The following is a 22,304-nucleotide window of genomic DNA, read 5'->3' as shown; positions in this document are numbered from 1 at the left end:
GCCACCGCACCCAGGTAATTTTTGTATTTTTAGTAGAGACTCACCATTTTGGCCTGGCTGGTCTTGAACTCCTGACCCCAGGTGATCTGCCTGCCTCGGCCACCCAAAGTGCTGGGATTACAGACATGAACCACTGCACCTGGCCTCTGAATTCTTTTTAGCAAATAAAGTTGTCATTGACACCTAAACCTGGTAAAGACAGAACAGAAAAGGAAGTTGCAATCTAATACCAGTATAAATATAGAAGAAAAAAGCAAATAAAATCTGATGCAAAATTAGTAATATTATATGCCTTCTAAAAATTTATGTTGAATTTAATTCATTTATTTGAATACTCTTTTATTATTCCTATAACTATTGAAAGTTATGAATTTTCCTTTGACCACTGTTTTCCATTTGTACTATAGTTTCTGCTATGTAGTATTTTCGTTATTCTTTCAGTATTGTTTTTCCAGTTTGTGTTTTCCCTTTCATGTACAAATTGTTTAATAAAAGTTTTATTTTTCAAGTAGAAGGGCCCTTTGCTTTTTAAAATTTTGTTATTAATTTCTAGTTTGTTGTATTTTGATTTGAGACTAATATCTCCACCTTGTGGCACTTCCTTATGCTTTCTTTGAGATCAAATGGAGGATCATATGTACACACATATACAACGTAACATCTTCTGTAAGATTTTGTTGCTTCGGTCTTTTATATGTTTTTTTTTTTTGTCTACTTGATCTGTCTTGTACTGAGAGTGATGGGTTAAAATGTCTTAGTATTTGTGTGCTTCTGTTTATATATCCTTGCATCTCCTGTAGTTTTTGGCTTCAGGTGGCTGCTGCATTATTTGGTGCATAGGTATTCATAACTGTTACATATCACTGAAGAATTGTAGATTTGAGCATTAATACCTAGTGTTAGCCATTAATACCTTTTTGCTTGAATTCTGCTTTGTCTGATACCAGCATAACAATCACTGCTTTCTGTTTTCATTAATCTAGTATAACTTTTTAGCCCTTCTCTGTTTTTGGTGTCTGTTGTGTATAGTGTATATTTGGGCCTTGTTTTATGAGACAAGTTTAAAATCTTTTTCGTTTAAGCCTGAAATGTATTTGAGTTGAGAAATAAAAGCAGATTTTTTTTGTTTTTGATAGTCTGATTTGGCGTTTGGTTGACAGTGGGTGTTTACCAAAGCTGTGTGCTGCTCTACCGTTTGGGTAGAATATATTTGAAGTGTATGATAAGATGAAAGCATTTTATAAAACATGTTATTTTAGCAAAAGGTATTGAAATTAACAGTATTTTGATGTTTCCTATCCTTTTGGAGTATATAAAATTAAACTGCTAAGGGAAACAATAGCAGGTATAATTCATAATCATTTGATAAGTCATAGTTATACTGTTTTGGAATACTTCCCAGAAATGGAGAAACTGAATAATTGTAGCAAATGCATCCTTCGTAAGTCAGGTAGTTTCTAGTTATTTGCTTTCAATAAATTGTAAAGGGACCTAACATCAGTTGCCACATCACTAAAAATAATTTCTGATGGTAGATCACAGTGTATGTTTTGGCATAGAAAAAATTGAGTGACCTTGTTATAACAAAACTCAGAGTGATTTAATTTTTAATGTGAATTACATTTCTTAGTGATTATACCTGAAGTAAGTGAAATAAGAGTAGAATTGAGAACCTGTCTCATTTTAGCAGTAAGAAATATTCTTTTTTAGATATATCAATATAAAGAAAAAAGTCTATAAATGTCAGTGAGATTCATATCCATTAATATTTTACTTTTTGTTTGAAAATTACGTGGCCTGGCACGGTGACTCACGCCTGTAATCCCAGCACTTTGGGAAGCTGAGGCGGGTGGATCACGAGGTCAGGAGATTGAGACCATTCTGGCTAACAGGGTGGTGAAACCTTGTCTCTACTAAAAATACAAAAAAAATTAGCCGGGCATGGTGGCAGGCGCCTGTAGTGCCAGCTACTCAGGAGGCTGAGGCAGGAGAATGGTGTGAACCCGGGAGTCGGAGTTTGCAGTGAGCTAAGATCCCGCCACTGCACTCCAGCCTGGGTAACAGAGCGACACTCTGTCTCAAAAAAAAACAAAAACAAAAAAAAAACCCCGTAATAATAATAAAAAGAAATAAAAAAATTATGTATTAAAATTTATAATATTTGTTTCATTATCTGCTAATAATTGCAGTAATTGCCCATTGCACAAAATATTTTTTAACTTACATGGAAATATGATCTATAATTTTAATTAATATGTCTATTTTTGTTTCATAGAATTATGTCACGTAGAAAGAGAAATAAAAGACTTCTAGTTATAAAATATGAAATTAGGATAAAATTATTTGGAGAGAGTGCAGTAAAATGCAAGTTAAACAAGATACAGCTGGTGTAAAATTTCTGTTGTATTTAACAGAATTTATGTATTTTTTAAGTAGATTTAAGGGTGGATGTCAGCTTGCTTTGATAGTTCAGTTTCTTTGGATACACTTAAAAGAGTGACATAATTTTATTTTAAGATGTAAATATTTACAGTAAATTAGAAACTACATCTTTTGCAAGTACTTAATTTTTTTAAATGTGAATTAAAACTTTAGCTATAAGAAGAAATATGCAAGAATATGTGTAATTTTCTAAATTTTTTTTGTGGGGTACGAGCATTCAAATTTGAACACTACTGCCATAGATTTATTTGAAAAAGAAGCTAAATTAGATATGGCTATTGCAGAATGCAGAGGAGGTGAACATTTTTATCCTGATTTACACATGCATAGGCAAATATGGTAGTTTAAGAAATGGCTTGATAATTAAAAGAGTTCTTTCTTTCTTTTTTTTTTTTTTTTTTTTTTTTTGAGACAGTCTTGTTCTGTCACCTAGGCTGGAGTACAGTGGCACGATCACGGCTCAGTGCAGCCATGACCTTCTGGGCTCAAGTGATCCTTCCACCTCAGCCTCTCTAGTAGTTGGGACACCATGATGTCCGGCTAATTTTTTATTTTTTGTAGAGATGGGGATTCACTATGTTGCTCAGGCTGGTCTCAAACTCCTGGGCTCAAACAATCCTCCTGGCTTGGCCTCCCAATGTGTTGGGATTACAGGGGTCAGCCAGCTTGCCTGGACAGTTAAAAGGGTCTTGAGCTTGAACATAGCAGTCATAGTTAATTTTTTTAGCTCAGTTATACCAAAAATTGAAATCTTATTTTTCTTTTCTAGTATATAATGTAATCCTCCCATTTATAAAATAATAAAATTGTATTTATCACCTTAGTAGTATGTATAGGTAAAAATATTTATCTTGAACCATTAGAGGGCAGCACAGTTTTATCTTTGGAATTAACTTTTACAACATGTAAATACTTTTGAGTCACAGGCTTAATATAAGCATGATTAAAATAAACTGTGAAATTTTAAGTTAAAATTAAAATATTTCATTTGGAATTTTTGTAATATAAAAAATGTGGTAGCAAGATAAAAGTAAGTCCTTTTCTTTTTTCTCTCCCCTTCCTTCTTCCTAACCACGTTAGAACTTTTACAAAGTTCAAAAGTTATACAACTTGATTCTAAACTTAATATTTACCTTGATTTTCAGATGAAGCGTTACCTAAGTCAGTGTTGTATAAGATGTTCCATGGTAAAAGGGATTTGAAGACAAATTTGGAAATGCTGCATACTGTATCTCTCTTAAAAATTCCTAAAGGTGTTATGAAGAAAACTATTTACCTAAGTGGTTCCCAGCCCTAACTGAACATCAGGCTTCTCTGGGCAGCTTTAAAACTTCTGATGCCCAGGCTTTATCTCAAGTAATTAAATCAGAATTTCTGGTTGCAGAGCTTGAACCCTAATGTTTTTTAAAACTTCCCCAGGTAATTCTATGTCCAGTCATTTAAATACTGGTCCCTACAACCTAAAACACATTACCCTCTATTAACATCAAAGATTATGAGATGGTTTAAATAGTCATAGAACTTTTGAAAGAAGTAAAGAAGGTGGTAAGAATTACAGTTAACCACACTCCTTAGGGACAATTGTTCTGGACAGCTAGCTTCCCCACATTGCTGAGGATTCACTTTTTTTTGGAAACTAAAACTTTACTTAGTTCAGTAATTTTGGATAGAAATATTTCTAAAAGTTATGGCATATATTTTTTATATCCTTAAATAGAAAATGCCACAATTCTTAGCATAAAGAATCCTTCCTGTTGACTCATTGTCAACCTTATAAACAATAAGTATTATCATAAGCCTCATGAGATATATATGTGGTTTGTCCTTATACCAGATAATCCTAGACATCTGTTTCTAGAGTACTCAAGTGTGCTTTTAGTTACTTTCCAAATCATTCTTGGCCGTCAGATTGTCATCTTATTTCTTGTTTTTGTTAGTGCACCTTTGCATATTGCTTCCTCCTTTCTTTAATGCTTTTCAATTGCTATTATCTTGAAAACTGATATTATAGTTTGAATTTGGGGCAAAGTAAGAGTAGCAGGGCTTTAATTAAGCCCTAAGATGTCCCCTTAAGTGTGGAGTACATTGAGTTTTATCTAGTTGGTGGATTTTTTTTACTTCAGAATTCATTTTATTCTATCATATATTTTGCTAAGAATCTGCCTTTTGAGTAGTATGAAGTGGCCAGATAGTTCAATACAGGTTTGGTGAATATCTATGTGTATATATGTATGTGTAAGTGTTTTACACATATATATTTAATGACATGAAATACTTTGGTTGTTTGGGATTGGACACAAATAACAGCCTTTTTTTTTTTTTTTTTTTTTGAGATGGAGTCTTGCTCTGTCACCCAGGCTGGAGTGCAATGGCGTGATCTCCGCTCACTGCAGCTTCCGCCTCCCGGGTTCAAGCGATTCTCCTGCCTTCCGAGTAGCTGGTATTACAGGCGCCTGCCAGCACACCCGCCAGCACGCCCGGCTAAGTTTTTTTTTGTATTTTTAGTAGAGATGGGGTTTCACTATGTTAGCCAAGCTGGTCTTGAACTCCTCACTTCATGATCTGCCTGCCTTGGCCTCCCAAAGTGCTGGGATTACAAGCGTGAGCCACCGCGCCTGGCCAGAAATAACAGTTTTAATAAATTTCATGAAATCACTTTCTTGTGTGTTAAAGGAAAGAGAAAGGGTTCATTCGTGCATGGTTTAGTCTTTCTTTTGAATGTGGAAGTTTTTCTTTGTGTGTTTAAAAAAAATTAAAAAGTGAAACATTTTCCAGAATGAGGAGATTTGCTAGTAAGTAATGCATACATCTATGAAATTATCTGCCTGATTATTTTATTTATATAATTTCTTTTTTTCCCCCCTTCCAGTCCTTCATGGTTTTCTTTTTTACACACAAAGCTTACAACCTTTATTTTTCCAACTGGAAAACCAGTTTTTCTAACGCTTAAAAAAAAAAAATTATCCTTTTATCATATGCTGAAAGCCCTACTCATAACAACCCCACTTCTGCGTTTGACTCTGTACACTGACCCTTCATTTACTTCCCAAACCGACCCTTCTGGTAACTTTCGGTGAAGAGGTGGCTTTAATAAATATATTCTCCAGAAATCTCGAGAACCTTTGCTTGAGTCAGGATGAGAGGTGCCACCACAGTGTAAACAGAACAGCTGAGTCCTCCGGATAGGTGCCAGGTGCGATCTGCACAGACCACGTGTATGGGAAGCCTGGAGTCAGAGGCATTTCCTGAAAATGCGTCCCCTGTCTCCAGCAGAGCACACCAGGCCCCAGGGTCCCGCGGACAGGACTTGTCCCAGCGTATGCATGCCACTTCCTGGGCTTTGCAGGGTGGTAGGCCAGAGGCTGCCCTCAGCAGGAAGCCCACTCAGAGGCCAGGGCCTCTTGTTCCACTTGGCAGAGATCCCAGAAGGAGCCAGGGGGCAGCATCGGAACTTGGGGCCCATGTAGTGGTGCCTAAGGGCACAGTAGCTGCAGGCCATTGGCAAGGCCATTGGCAAGGCCAGAAGACAGTGAGTGGAAAGCCGGGGGTGTGGGGAGTGACCCCCAAGAAGGGGCTGTTCAGCTGGGAGTCCTGCATTTGCCGTTTGTGTTTCATCTGGCGATTTTGAAACCAGGTTTTTATCTGGACCTCCGACAGCTGCATCTCCCTGGCCAGCCTCTTCCGCTGCAGAGGGCCCAGGTACTGGTCTTGCTGGAAGACGCCCTCCAAGGCGCGGACCTGCTCCGTGGTGAAGACTGTGGGGACGCCAGGGAGCCCGCCAGGTGTTTGGCCCTTTACCCAGCCACGGCCCTCTCCGGCGGAGGCAGGTTTGAGGACCTAGCCTCTGTGATGCTGACGGCCTGAGGGGGCTCCTAGGAGCCGGATGACTGACCTGGGCCGGGAAGGCTCCTCAGGGAGAAGTTGGCAGGCCTGGGGGTGTGGGTCGGCCCTGAGCAGCTGTTTTGGGAGAGCCAGTCCACCGAGCCAAAGCTAGAGGGCTGCTGCCGGCCACGAGGTGGGGAGGAGGAGGGACGTATGGCAGTCAGGTGGGCCCGAGGGAAGGCCGGGCGGGGCTGGCCAGGGGCAGGATCCACTATTTATATAATTTCTACAAAGGTGTTCTTTCATTGACGTGATGTTTTTGCTTGGCATTGTTCTATTCTTTCATTTAGAGTCCTTACATATATATTTTTTCTGTTCTATTATTGCCCTTTATTTTTAGAGTCTCTTCTTGGGAACTGAAAAGGAAACTTTCTTTTGGAACTTTTGATTTCTAGGTGTAACAACTTCTGTTCACTGATTTGACGAAAAAAAGAAATAGGATTGCACAGTATTTTTCTTTAGAAGGAAGAAACCCGCCCTTTTTGTGAGTTGTAGATCAAAAGTCAACAGAGAAATGTTGGTTCCACATTAAAAATTTCCTAATACGTATTACTGTCTGATGTATAAGTAGCAAATATTCTACCTTTAATAGTGTTTAGTTAGAGATGGGGGGTATCATTTGTAAGGAATATTAAAGAGAACTTTCTTTCTTTGGTTTGATAAAGATGAGTGACTTTTAAAACATTTTTGTCTCTGACCTGTGCTAAGGAATTTTAAAAAATAATATGACCCAGTACATAAATACCTACATCCACACAGATATACATTTTTACAAATATCACTAAAACAAAAGATTTATGAAGCAGTAATACCCTTAACATCTGTATTATACTCTAATATTTTCTGTTTTATTAGAAATTATAGTTGTGGGCTGGGTGCGGTGGCTCACGCCTGTAATCCCAACACTTTGGGAGGCCGCAGCAGGTGGATCATGAGCTCAGGAGATCGAGACCATCCTGGCTAACATGGTGAAACCCCATCTCTACTAAAAATACAAAAAATTAGCCGGGCATGGTGCCAGGCGCCTGTAGTCCCAGCTACTTGGGAGGCTGAGGCAGGAGAATGGCCAGAACCCGGGAGGCGGAGCTTGCAGTGAGCCGAGATCCTGCCACTGCACTCCAGCCTGGGCAACAGAGCGAGACTCCCTCTCAAAAAAAAAAAAAAAAAGTTGTGGTTTATTAAATTTATTACATGACCTGTTAATGGGTCATAGTTTATACTTTAAAAAATATTTATCTAAATGACTTCCAAGGTTTCATCCAACAGAAGATTCTACGTTACCATGACTCCAAGCTCTCATAGAGAATCAAAGCTCATCATAGAGCAGCTGGGAGCATGTTAAATTAGAAATGATAATAGAAATTCTCCCAAGACATCTGGATATTCAGTTATCCCCAACATATCTAGAAGTCCAGTGTCACCAGTTACTTAAAAAGTATAGAATCTTTGAATAAAATCTGTGATTTACTTAATACTGTTGTATCAGTGTCCAGTTTCCAGTTTTGACCAGTGTTAACTATGTTTTTGTCAGTTGCTAACATTAGGGAAAGCTAGATGAAGGGTGTATGGGAACTCTGTACTGTCTTTGCACTATGTATATGTATGTATATATAGTAGAAGACATATTTTAACTAATAAAATGTATAGAGCATCTTTGAGTAGTATGCTCTCAAAGATATCTAAAACCTTCTCAAAGATATCTAAAGTGTTTTGTTTGGAACTTTTGTTGTGAAATATTGATGATAATATCATATAAACTGCACTGTCCCTCACAGTACATTTTAATATGACTTTTATGAGTAAGAGAAAGAAGTTCAGTGAGCTGTATTACGGTTGAGTTTATTAATCCTATTTGATGGTTACTTGACAGTTCCTTTTAGGAGTTTAGAACTAGGAGAAGAATTAGCAGAATAAATTCTTCAAAGAAGATACCAAATTACAGAGTGGGGTTGGTATTATCTTTTTTATAATTTCTATTGTGATGGGACAAATATAATGAGGAATAGGTGAGTATAGAAATAATTTCTAGAACATTGCAAAAGATCAGGGTCAGCAACCTGGAACTGATAATGGGTAGCAGTGTTAGTCAATTTAAATACAAATAGGATTCTTAAATGATAAGCAAGAATAATGATCTCTATGAAGTGATGAGATGCTGGAAAAACGCCACTTATTGGCTATCAAAAAAATATTTTTAACTGAGTTAGAAACAAGAATATGGGATGTGCAGAATGTTTGGAAATCTCGGTCTGTGTTTTGCATCTCTGAACTATTACACCATTGGACTAGTCTTTCTTGGCTTGATGCCTTTAGAAACTACATATTAGCTTCATCAAAAAACTCTTATTGGAGGCTGGCCTGGCAGCCCAGCACTTTGGGAGGCCAAGGTGGTAGGATTGCTTGAGGCCAGGAGTTTGAGACCAGTCTGGGCAACATAGCAAGACTTCATCTCTAGAAAAAATTAAAAAATAAGTTGGGCATGTGGTGCAGGCCTGTAATCCCAGCTACTGGGGAGGCTGAGGCAGAAGGATCACCTGAGCCAAGAAGTTTGAGGCTGCAGTGAGCTATGATGGTACCACTGTACTCCAGCCTGTGTGACAGAGAGAGACTGTCTCTAAAAAACAAAAACAAGAAAACTCTCATTTGAAAAACAAAACACACCTGAAAGACTCCAAACCTAGCCTTTTTCAGAAAGTCAAGGTATAACCATTTACAGTAAAGAAAAAGGGTAATTTTAATGGCAGAGGTTAAAAGTTCAAAGAAAATTGCATGTTGGGTATTTTTTGTATACTTATCACCATGCTGACAGCAGTAAGGTGATTCAAGGGAAATACGTGAAATTGCTCCTGCCCATAGGAATGTGTGTTACCTTCGGGGAGATAAGATGATAACAGTAAAAGTTATGTAGTCCAGTGTATGTAGAACACTGCCAGTTTCTGTATACGCAGACATGGTAGTTCTCCAAAGTATATATATTTTATCCCTGTTTTAGTTATGAAGAAACAGAGACTCAAGTTTAATTTGCTCATGTCATTTATGTAGTAAGTTATAGAATTGGATTATAAATCTATTTCTGCAAAACTCTAAAACCCATTTTATAAAATAATTTTGTTATTGGGTATTTTGGATACTATGAAGTAAAATAATCGAAGCCTCACTTCAAAACGTATTTTTTTCTAGAATAAAGATCACCATGAAATAAAATCATTCAAGAAAATACTAGGAATGATAGTATATGTGGGATGTAAATTTTCAAGATACATATTCGGAAACTTCAGAATGTAGCTAATTACTATTGATTTAATTTTTCTGTCTTCCTTTGAAAAAATGTTTTTCTTAGAAATAATTAGAGATTCACTGAAAGTTGTAAAAATGGCACACCGAAGCCCGTGTACTCTGCACTCAGTCTCCCCCATTGGTTATTTTACAGACTCATATGACAATATTTCAAACCAGTATACTGACATTGGTAAATGTGTGTGTTGTAGTTCTGTTTCATTTTACAACATGTAGATTCATGCAACCACTGCAGCAATCAGGATGCAGAACTCGCTGGGCATGGTGGCTCATCTCTCTCAGCTCTTTGAGAGGCCCAGATGGAACAGATAGCTTGGGGCCAGGAGTGTGAAACCAGCCTGGGCAACATAGTGAGATCCTATCTCTACGAAAATAAAAATAAATTAGCTAGGCATGGTGGTCCATGTGTTTTGTCCTAGCTATTTGGGAGGCTAAGGTGGGAGGGTTGCTTGATCCCAGGAATTTGAGGCTACAGTGAGCTATGATCATACCACTGCACTCCAGCCTGGGCAACAGAGTGAGACTGTCTCCAAAAAAAAAAAAAAATACAGAATTATTCTGTCACCACAAAGCTCTCCCTCATGTTGTCCCTTACTAGTCTTCCCTTCACCTCTGCTTCCCTACCATCTTTAGCCCTTGGCAACCATGTATCTGTTCTCTGTCTCTGATATTCAAGAATATTGCATAAATGGAATCATAGTATGTGACTTTTTGAATACTATGTTTTTGAGTAGTGTTCTGTGTACCACAGTTTATTGAACCCTTCACCTATTGAGGGATGTTTTGTTTTTCTTCAGTTTTTAGCTCTACAAATAAAGCTGCTATGAATATGTATGGATTTTGTATGGACATAAATATTTATTTCTTTGGGATAAATGCACAGGAGTGTGATACCTGGGTTGTGTAGTAAATATATGTTTAGTATTCTAGGAAACTGCTACACTATTTTCCAGAGTTGCTGAACTGTCTCACATCACAATCAGGAATGTATGAGAGATTCAGTTTCTCCTCATCCTCCCCAGCATTTGTGGTTGTCAATATTTTTATTTTGGTTGTTCTGATAGGTGTGTAGTGATATATCATTATGGCTTTAATTGACATTTCCATAATGGTTAGGGATGTTGAACATCTTTTCGTATGTGTAAGTGTGTGTGTGTATGTATCTGTGTATCTGTTTAGCTGTGTGTCTTTGGTGAAATGTCTTACGCACATTTTCTATAAAATTGTTTTTTTTACTGTTGAGTTTTGAGAGTTTTGTATATATTTTAGATATGAATCCTCTGTTAGATATGTGGTTTGCTAATCATTTCTCCCTTTTTATTGTTTGTCTTTTCATCCTCTTGACATAGTTTTTCTTAGAGAAGAAGTTTTTTATTTTGATGAAGTCCAGTTTATGGATTTTTTTTTGTGAGTGTGCTTTGGGTGTCATGTCTGAATCTCCTCACCAAATATAGATCCCCAAAGGTTTTCTGCTAGGTTTTCTTTTAAAAGTTTTATGGTTTACATTTAAATACACATTTTGAGTTAGCTTCTTTTTATTGGTGTCATGTTTAGCTCAAGGGTTTTTGTTTTGTTTTTTTGCCTATGGTTATCCATTTGTTCCAGTACCATTTGTTGGATAGCTCTCCTTCTTCCATTGAATTGCTTTTTTACCTTTGTATAAAGACAGTTGGCCACACTAGTAGTGTGTCTGTTTCTGGGTTCTCTATTATGTTCTGTTGAACTCTGTGTCTCTTTGCCATCTCCTCACAGTATTGATTATTGAAGTTACATAATAAGTGTTAAAATAATATAGAGTGGTTTCTTATACTTTATTCTTTTTCAAAATTGTTTGGGTTACTCTGTGTTCTTTGCCTTTCCATGTAAATTTTAGAATAACTCTTTTCTTGTATTTTTACTTTCACCTTCCATGTATTTATTGCTGGTATATAGACATACATTTCAATTTTTGTACTTTGATCTTGTGTCCTGTGAACTTGCTGAATTCACTTGTTAGTTCTAGGTAATTAAAAAATATATTTCTTTCTGCACAGACAATTATTCCATCTTTAAATAGGGACATTTTTATTTCTTGGTTTCTGATCTGTTTGCCTTTCATTTTGATAAGGTTTGGATCTGTGTCCCCACACAAATCTTATGTTCAGTTGTACCAATGTTAGAGGTTGGGTGGGGTGGGAGGTGTTTGGATTATGGGGATGGTTTCTCATGAATGGTTTAGCACCATCACCTTGGGGCTGTTCTCGTGATAGTGAGTGAGTTATCGTGAGATCTGGTTATTTAAAAGTGTAGCACCTCCCTCCTTTCTCTCTTCCTCCTGCTCTGGCCATGTAAGATGTGCCTACTTCCCCTTTGCCTTCTGCCATGATTGTACATTTCCTGAGGCCTCCCAGAAGCAGAAGCCTCAATGCTTCCTGTACAGCCTGCAGAACCATAAGCCAATTAACTACCTGGTCTCAGGTATTTCTTTATAGCTGTGTGAGAATGGACTAATACATGTTTCATTTCTTACCTTATTGCACTGGCTAGATCTTCAAGCACTGTGTTTACAACACAGTTTACAACACAGTGCTTGAAGAGTAGTGGGAGTGGACATCATTGCCTCATTCTTGATCTTGGGTACAAAACATTCAGTCTTTCACCATTAAGTCTGATTTTAGGTGTAGATTTTTAGTAAATATTTTAAATCCAATTGGATATGTTCTTCTTCCTAGGTTTTTGAAAATTTTTGTCGTGAATGGGTGTTGAAGTTTGTTAAATGTTTTGCTGCATCAATTAACTGATGATGTGATTTCTCTTTTTTGACCTGTTAATGTGATAGATTACATTGATTGAATTTTAAATATTGAACCAGTCTTGTATGCCTGTAATAAACAATACTTGGTCATGATCTAAGAGTCTTTGTGTATATTGCTAATATTCTATTAAGGCTTTTTGTCTCTATAGTCATGAAGGATATTTGTCTGTAGTTCCCCTCACCATAAGCCCTTTGGCATTCTTTTTCCGATTTTTTATATAAGGGTACTATTGTACTCCATGAGAAGAGTTGGGAGTGATTCTCTCTTCTTCTGTTTTCTGGAAGAGATTGTGTAGAGTTGACATTACATCTTTAAAAGTTTGGCAGAATTCTTCCTGAGAACACCCACATCTGGAGATTTTCTTTTTTAGGAGTTTTAAATGTGTGAATTCAATTTATTGAATACCTATAGGGCTTTTCAAGTCATCTTCACGTTGGGTAAGTTGTGATAGCTGTGCTTTTTGAGGATTTGGCTCATTTTGTCTTAAGTTGTCAAATTTCTGTGTGTAGAATTGTTCTTAGTATTCCCTTATTGTTTTGATGTCTACAGGGTCTCTAGTGGTAATCTGTGATTCTTTTCTGATATTGATGATTTGTGTCTTCTTTTTTCTTTGTCAGTGTTGCTGGAAGTTTGTCAGTTCTATTATTCTTTTCAAAGAACCAAGATTTTGTTTAATTGCTTTTATCTGTAGTTTTTTTCTGTTTCCAGTTTGATTGATTTCTATTCTTAGATTTACTACCTTCTACTTTCTTTAGATTTACTTTCCCCCTTCTTGTTCTTTGTTCTTGAGGTGTGGACTTAGATTATTTATTTGAGACATTTCCTCTTTTCTTCCTTTTTTTTTTCTCAGACTATTCTTCATAACTTTTTTTTTTAAGAGATAGGATCTTACTCTGTTGCGCAGGCTGGAGTGCAGTGGCATAATCATAGTTCACTGCAGCCCCAAACTCGTGGGCTCAAGTGATCCTCCTGCCTCAGCCTCCTGAGTGGCTAGGACGGCAGGTGCACACCTGGCTAATTCTGATCTATGTATTTAGTGTTATGAATTTTTCTCACTTCTGCATCTCACAAATTGTAATATATTGTATTTTATTTTCATTCAGTTTAAAAATTTCCCTTGATAATTCATTGACCCCCGGATTATTTTAGAAGTGTAGTTTCCAAGTGTTTGAAGATTTTTCCTGTTGTCTTTGTTATTGATGTTTAGTCTGATTCCATCATGGTCAGTGAATACACTATGTATAATTTCACTACTCTTAAATTTGTCAGGTAAGTTTGGTAAAACATACTTTTCAAAATCTATTTCTAATTTTTCGTTTTGCGTTCTTAGTTCCTCACTTTCCTGCTTTCTAGGACAAGCCCATACAAACCTTTGGCTTACCAGAGGTACAGCTGTAGCATTTTAATGAGTGTATGTATTTATGCAAACTATATACTCTGCTTTCACTTCAGAATGTGTTACGAGTTTCCATGTAACTAAGTGTACAACTATTTAATAAATTTACATAGTATTCTACTATAGTAATACACCATAATTTATTGTCATTTTGTTGTGGAGTTTGTTTCTAGTCACCATGAAGTAACAGACAGTAGCACTGACAACAAACATGGGGGCATTTTCAAACACGACAGTAGTTCCTAGTCTGTGTTCCCATCTTTTTTTAGAGTATAAAAGTATGGGTATATGGGATGTTGATCTTGCTTGATGGGCTCACTGGACCTCCTGTTTTTAAATTCATGTTGTTAGAGGCCATAAGGACCTCTTCCTCTATGATGGCTACCTCTTAGCTCGAAGCTATTATACTATTTGGGCTAACCCTCTGGGCACAGGTACCATTTTGTCTTAGATGGACATTGGGTATTTCAGAGGATATGCAGATTCAGTGTCCCACTTCACCTAGCCTCTGCCCCCATAGGAATGTGAACTTGATTGGGACTCAGATGTAAGTGATTATGTGTGTAATATGTGAGTGGGTGGTAATACTTAACGGAGTACCATATGTAGGGGATTAGGGTCTTTACCATATTTACTATATTAATTAAAGGCTATAGCTACCTAGTGTGGAGGATGTTTAATAGGAATTTCATGTCTTTTCTAAATTTAGTGGGAGAACCTTTTAGGATTCTGGCTTTTGCCAGTGGATAGAGGTTACTGCCATTTACTGAGATGGGAAAGAATGGAGAAGAAAGAGATTTGGAGTGCAGTTAAGACTTCAGGGTTAGACATGTCTGTAAGACATCCAAGAGGAGTTGTCAAATACGTGTTTCATATAGGAGACTGGACTCAGGAGAGATCTAGATGAGAGAGGTAACCATGGGAGTTAATTGCATAAAGCTTCTGCTGTTTCAGACCTCTATTACTTCTGTAACCCACCTACTGCTCCCTAGTGTTCCAACTTCACTCCAGCCACACTGGCTGCATTTTCCAAACAAGTCAGGTATACTCCCATTTTAGAGGTATTTATTTTTTGTTCCCTCTCATTTGCTAAGGTCTAATATAACCTTTTCAGTCTTGCCTTTTATTTCACCCCAACCCACTTCACCCTACCCTACCCTGACATTCCCCAGGTCCCTGCTCTGCTTTTTTCTCTATGCTGACTAGTTTCATCTCTACTAGCTTTGTATGGCTAAAGCAGATAAAATAAAGAGAAGCAGTGATAAAAGAGGTAAAGCAGGAAAGGGTAGGCAGAGACTAGATCCTCTAGGGCTATTTTACGAAATTTGGTCTTCATATTCAGAAGAGTGGAAGATGAAAGTCTTTTTTTTTTTTTTTTTTTTTTTGGATGGAGTCTTGCTCTGTCACCAGGCTGGAGTGCAGTGGCGCAATCTTGGCTCACTGTGGCCTCCGCCTCCCAGGTTCAAGAGATTCTCCTGCCTCAGCCTCCTGAGTAGCTGGGATTACAGGCACGTGCCACCATGCCCAGCTAATTTTTGTATTTTTAGTAGAGATGGGGTTTCACCACGTTGGCCAGGATGGTCTTGATCTCCTGACCTCATGATCTGCCCACCTTGGCCTCCTAAAGTGCTGAAATTACAGGCGTGAGCCACCACACCCGGCAAAGATGAAAATTTTTGACTGGAGGAGACCTGACCATGTTTGCATAGAGAAGCAGTATGGGAAAGGCAAGAGTGGTTATGGGTAGATCAAGTGGGAGATTATTGCAGTAAAATAGAAACAAAACCAAAACTGAAACTCATTTAGTGAGTGATCCAGGCACTCTCCTAAGTGTTGAAGAAATTAGGATGGTTCCATCTCCCACTTAAAGAGTAAGTCTAGAAAGTTAGAGAAATTATTTCTACTTAAAGATAAGTGCTCTAGAAGAGGAAGTTCATAGTGGGAGTATAAAGGAGTACATTTGACCCAGAGGTTCCAAGTTTGTAAACCTGAACTTAATAGTTGAACAGCTTTCACAAAATTACTACTTAGAATTAGTCTCACAGAATTCTAAAATTAGAAACCAAAGGGATGTTTATCTGATTTCAACTAGAGATTAGAAAATTTTCTAAAGTGTTTTTTAAGAAATTTTAGGTTTTTTTGGATGTTAATAAGTATGACACACAAAAAGTAGTTAAGTTTGGACAATTCTAGATTAAACTAACAGTATTCTTTACTGCAGAACTTCCCAGAATTTATGATACGCTTAGGTACATTATAAATCTTCTAGAAATGTATATAATGCGTAGCATTTCTCAGACTCAGTTGGCCATAGATCCTGTTACATTAATGAATGATCTGTGGATACAGGGCAAACTTTAGGAAATGCTGGCTGACATGATTTGCTCAAGATCTTAACAACTAGTTAAAGGTAAGCTATAATTAAAATACAGTTTCACAACCTTGTCCTTTGAGTTTTCTAAGACATTTCAGTATTACCATATGAAACAGTGTTAACTGTGAAACTACCAGGATTCTTTTTTTCTGCGGGAGTAGGGGGACAGGGGTCTCACTCTGTTGCCCAGGCTGGAGTGCAGTGGCACCATTTTGGCGCACTGCAACCACCACCTCCTGAGGTTAAGCCATCCTCCCATCTCAGCCTCCCGAGTAGCTCGTTAATATAGACCAGGTGGTCCAAGTGCTACTATGCCTGGCTAATTTTTGTGTCTTTTCTAGAGATGAGGTTTCACCATCTCACCCAGGCTCCAGGATTCTTTTGGCCACATTTTAATCCTATATTACTTTTGGAATTAATGAAATTCTAAATTTGGCATAATATAACTAATAACTTTGTATCACTCAGTGGGCAAGTATTATATAGAGTTAGTTAAAGTCTGTGTGAAATTTATGACCTAGGAATGTGTAATAAAACAACACTTTTCTGTGTTTTTTTTTTATTGCTTCTTTTTTGTGGCTTTGAAATATTAAGAATACTTCATTTTAGCTTTCTTAGCTTTGATTCCGTCATTATTTTTGCAGATTATACTGTTTTAGAACTTACATATGGTAAAAATAATGGCGTAGTAAAAATGCAACATTATTGATACTCAATTATTAGAAAGAATGTTTGGAAAGTATTCTAGTAACTACTTTTCGTGTATTTCTAGATGAGGCAGGGGTTGGCAGTCTAGAGCCCACAGCTTTCTTTTTTTGTATGTCCCATGATCTAAGGTTATATATTTAAAAATCATTGAAAAAAATTAGTAGAAGATTGTTTTGTGATGTGTAGAAATTATATGAAATTCAGATTTCAGTGTCCATAAATTTTATTGGAGCACCACCACCCTCATTTGTTGATGTATATTATCTATGACTGCTTTCTCAATACAACAGCAGTATTGAGAAGGTGTGACAGAAACTCTATGGCCTGCAAAGCCTAAAATATTTGCAATTTGGCTCCTTTCAGAATGTTTGTGGATTTCTTCTAGTCTATATTAAGGAATAATAGCGTTTATGGGATTATTTTATAAGTTTAGGTATATGAAATATAGGGAGCTATGTTTTATATATAACCAGATCTTTAAGTCAGTGTCTTCTAATAATTTCCCTTCTGGTTCTAGTCTCCTTTTTTTCTGGTAGAAGCTATATATTTTATTCTAATTTCATTTAATTTTCTTCTTTTTTCCTGTTAATCAGTAAACACTATATGATGTCGTATATTATTATAGGAAGCACTTGGGTTTGAGAAGTGTCTTTGTAAAAGAAACAAAATTGTTTGTATACACTTGATTGATGGGGAAGACTTTTATATTTGAAGTTGACTTTGATAGGCTAAGTTCTTTTCAAAAATAATCATTTCAAATGATCGCATTAGCAACAGAATGTTATTCTTACTGGATTTAGTTGGCCCAAGGAAGTCATAATTTAGTTTGTTCCTAACACAACTGGAGTAAATATTCTTGGAATACTTCACCTCTTTGATTTGAATGTTGTTAACAGTTTCTAAAATTTTAAGTATCTATTTGTGTTCTATTTGATAGCTCTCTTACTGGTTCTTAAGGGGGTTTGTTAAATTTTCGTTTCCAAATATTGAATACATTTTGCAGTTGAAGTTTTTATTTTGCAAATTTTATGGTTTGGGAGAGGTAAAAATAATATCAAACCAGAGCAAGGATAATGGAATTATTGAATGTCTTGTTCAAACATCTAAAACATGGAATTTTAAAGAAGAAGCTTTAAATATGTAGGAGCCTCTAAGATGCTAAACATGTCCTTTTCAGTGTAATTTTTAGTTTCAGTTGTAATACAGAAGTTTATTTTCAACATGAGTGATCTGAGAAGGTTGTTGAGCATGAGGATACCAAGTACGGCTCATTAGCACCTTACTAGTAGTACTATCTTTTTTTCTTAGGAAGGGTTAACTAGGCTAGAATGTGTTGCCAGGCTTCCATGTCTTTCATTTTAGCATCTCATTCCTCTCCCAGATCTTTTAGTAATAAATTCTCCTTGTTAGCACAGATGAAACTAGTATCATGTCCTCCCTTTAAAGAGCATAGAAACAATTGTATACAATCTCCATGATTAAGGAATTTCTGGGTATTCACAGATTGTATTCTTTTTCCTTTGTTAGTGTAGGTACAAAGATAAATTGAATAAAATACACTATTAAAGAAAATTGTCAAGTGGATTTAGAAACTCAAAGGAACCAGTGAAATTAATGTATCATAGAAAAAATTTTCACTATTAAACTGTTAAATTGTTAAAACCAAGATACTACAATTTAAATAATATCTGTTGAACTTTAACAAGAATTTGTGAGTTTTTCTTTTTTGTTTCAAAATAGTGGTTATGTTTCATATTAATCTTTAGCAACTAAAATATATTGTGGTATTTTCTTATGGAATAATTTGTATGTTCAACAAGCAATTTTTTATGTTTTCAGAAATAGTTGATATCATTTCATATTAACTATTTCTATCCCAACAGTAACTGGTATTGCTTACACCATATTAAAAAACACTTAATTTTTTAAATCAATTTTTTACTAGTTGTGGCAACTAAATCTAGTAAGAATATGACTCAGGTCATTTGAAATACTCTTTTTTTTTTTTTTTTTTTTTTTTTAAAGAGTCCGTGAGAGTAACTTCAAATATAATTGCAATTTCACTGGCAGTCTAATAAAATTCCATCCACTAAAGTTCTAGACTTAATATTTTCCAATATATTCTTAAATTCAGTCACTGTCCCATGCTTACTTATTTTTAAAAACTCATTAGGTACCTCTGTTATTACTGTCGAAACTGAATGATATCAACTATTTCTGAAAACAAAAAATTGCTTGTTGAACATACTGATGATTCCGTAACAAGATGCCACAATATATTTTAGTTGCTAAGGATTAATATGAAATGATATCATATGACCTGAGTCATATTCTTACTAGATTTAGTTGGTACAACTAGTGAAAAATTGATTTAAAAAAATAAGTGATTTTTAATATGGTGTAAGCAATGCCAGTCACTGTTGGGATAGAAATAGCTATTATTTGAAAAAGGGAGAAGAGTCAGTTTCCTATGGTCATATAGGTTTGTAAAATGCTGGATCAAGGAAAATTTAAATGTTTTCTTACTGTAGAACTTCTCAGAGCCTTTACTTTTTGATTTTCATGGGTATTTAATTTTTTGTATTTATTTTATACAGTATAAAATGTAATAAATCCAAATGTTAATGTAAATATTATGCCACCCCTGCATTCCAGTTACCCGATTTTGCCCCTGCCCCCTGCCAGTTTCATGTATTATCCTTTCAGGGTATTCTCTGGATATGTATATGTGTTTGCTTTAAGAAAGTATCATTCTGTAATAGTATTCCGAATCTGTTTTTTTTTTTCCTTTGAAAAATACCTTAAACAGCATTCCATGTCAGTATATAAGAAGCTGCATTATTTTTTCTAAGTTGATTATGAAAATTTTAGAAACCCTGCAGCCATATAGGTCTATTTAACTCCCATATATAGTTGTCATTTGTATTACATCTATATAGATCATAACTTCCACAATGTTACCATTTTTTGCTTTAGTCTGTATCTTAAAGAAATTAAGAGAAAAAGGTCTTGAATTTATTTGCCCACATAGCTATCATTTCTCATGTTTTTGTTTCGTTTTGTTTTTGTGTTTGTTTTTGTTTTTGTTTTTGTTTTCTCAGAAGATTCAGGTTTCTGTCTGGCCTTACTTTTCTTCAGCTTGAACATCCTTTAGTATTTCTTGTAGTATAGGTCTTCTGGCAGTGATTTCTCTGAATTTTTGTTTACTGAAAACATCTTTATTTTGCCTTCATTTTTGAAGGATATTTTCATTGAATATAGAATTCAAAGTTGACAGCTTTCTTTTTGTTTTTCTTTGTTTTTCTTTTTTTTTTTTCACTTTCAGCACTTTTATAAAGACTTTAAAGATGTTGTTCCACTGTCTCTTAGCCTCAGACTTTTTCTCTTGAGAAGTCAGCCATCGTTTGAGTCGTTGCTCCCTGTAAATAATTTGTCTTTTTAGATTTTAGCAGTTACACTATAACATATCTTGTGTGGTTTTCTTTATATTAATCTAGTTCAGAGCTTCTTGAATATGTAAATATGCCTTTTACCAAAGGAAATTTTTGGGTCTTATGTCTTTTAATATTTTTCTGTTCCCCTCTTTTTCTCCTTTCCTTCTGTTAGACCATTATATTGTCTAACAGGTCCCTAAGGTTCAGTTCATTTTTTTTTAACTTCTTTTTTTCTCTCTAATAGTTAGGTTGTATAATTTCTGTTGATTAATCTTGATTCATTGGTCATCTCCTTTCGGCTATTATGTCTATCCAGTGAATTTTAAATTTGAATATCATATTCTAGAATTTGTTTGGCTACTTTTTATAATTACTGTGTGTGCTGAAATTCTCCATACATTTATTCATTAAAAGCATATTTTCTTTGATCTCTTTGAACATAGTATAACTTTGCTGCTAGTTCTTTTTTTTTTTGGGGGGGGATACCGAGTCTCCTCTGTTACCCAGGCTGGAGTATAGTGGCATGATCTTGGCTCACTGTAACCTCTGCCTCCTGGGTTCAAGTGATTCTCATGCCTCAGCCTCCTGAGTAGCTGGGATTACAGCTGTGTGCCACCACATTTGGCTAATTTTTATATTTTTAGTAGAGACAGGGTTTTGCCCTGTTGGTAAGGCTGGTCTTGAACTCATAGCCTCAAGTGATCCACCGACCCCAGCATACCAAAGTGCTGGGATTACAGGCATGAGCCACCACACCCGGCCCCTTGCTGCTAATTCTAACATCTCGATCATTTCAGGGTAGTTGTCTACTGATGGTTTTTCTTCTCTTGAGAATGGATCATTTTTTCCTGTTTCATATGTTGAATAATTTTGGATTGTATTCTGGACATTGTAAAATATTCTGTTATGTTCCTCTGAAGTAAGTGTGTGTGTGTGTGTGTGTGTGTGTGTGTGTGTGTATTTTAGACAGGCCTCACTCTGTCACCCAGGCTGGAGTGCAGTGGTGCAATCTTGGCTCACTGCAACCTCCAATTCCCAGGCTCAGGTGATCCCCTCACCTCCGCCTCCAGAGTAGCTAGGACTATAGGCATGTGCTACCACGCCCAGCTAATTTTTTGTATCTTTGTAGATATGGGGTTTTGCTATGTTGCCCAGCCTGGTCTCTAACTCCTTTGTTCAAACAATCCTTCCACGTTGGCCTCCCAAAGTGTTGGGATTACAGGCATGAGCCACTATGCCTGGCCAAAAAATTTTTTTAGTTGTTGGCTGGAGTCTCAACAAAACTTCTTTCTGTACTGGGTGACAGGCACCTAAAATTCTAATCTCTTAGCTAAGTTTCTTTGAATCGGTTCCAGGTCTGTGTGTGTGGTTCAGCGGTCAGATAGAGATTCAAACAGTTTTATACATAGAATATGAAGCTCCCTCTCTCTCCAGATTATTTATTTATTTAGACAGAGTCTTGCTCTGTTGCCCAGGCTGGAGTGCAGGGGCACGATCTTGGCTCACGACAACCTCTGCCTCCTGGGTTCAAGTGATTCTTCTGCTTCAGCCTCCCGAGTAGCTGGGATTACAGTTGCCCACCACCACGCCTGGCTAATTTTTTAATTTTTAGTAGAGATGGGGTTTCACCATATTGGCCAGGCTGGTCTCAAACTCCTGACCTCATAATCCGCCCACCTTAGCCTCCAGAAGTGCTGGGATTACAGGCATGAACCACCACGCTCAGCCTCAGATTTTTTATTTCTAATAATTCCTCCTTCATATTCCAGAGGCTGTGGAATATGAGCCCTTATCTCTGGGTCTTCAAACCAGTAAGACTGTTTTCTAGTAGCATTTTAGCTATTTCACATGGAATAGATGGGCCTGCCTTCAAATTCAAGCTATTAAAAGAAAAAAATGGGAGAGAAGTGCATCCTATGCTGTTCTTTTTTCCAGATGTTAACTTGCCTCCAGTGTCCACCTGTTTCATTCACTTT

The 22,304-nt window shown here is 36.5% G+C and overlaps 1 protein-coding gene and 1 pseudogene across 14 annotated transcripts in view; one reads left to right on the top strand and one right to left on the bottom strand.

Annotated features, from left to right (window-relative positions):
- The window catches only part of STAU2 (staufen double-stranded RNA binding protein 2), a 333,819-nt gene that overhangs the window by 91,503 nt on the left and 220,012 nt on the right, over nt 1-22,304 (top strand). The window lies entirely within an intron of this gene.
- Nucleotides 5,530-7,091, bottom strand: LOC140712147 (homeobox protein VENTX pseudogene; annotated as a pseudogene).

This window comes from Chlorocebus sabaeus, chromosome 8 (assembly GCF_047675955.1).
Source record: "Chlorocebus sabaeus isolate Y175 chromosome 8, mChlSab1.0.hap1, whole genome shotgun sequence".
NCBI classification, from domain to species: domain Eukaryota; kingdom Metazoa; phylum Chordata; class Mammalia; order Primates; family Cercopithecidae; genus Chlorocebus; species Chlorocebus sabaeus.
The sequence above is the reverse complement of the archived record's forward strand: the minus strand, read 5'-3'. Positions and strand labels throughout refer to the sequence as shown.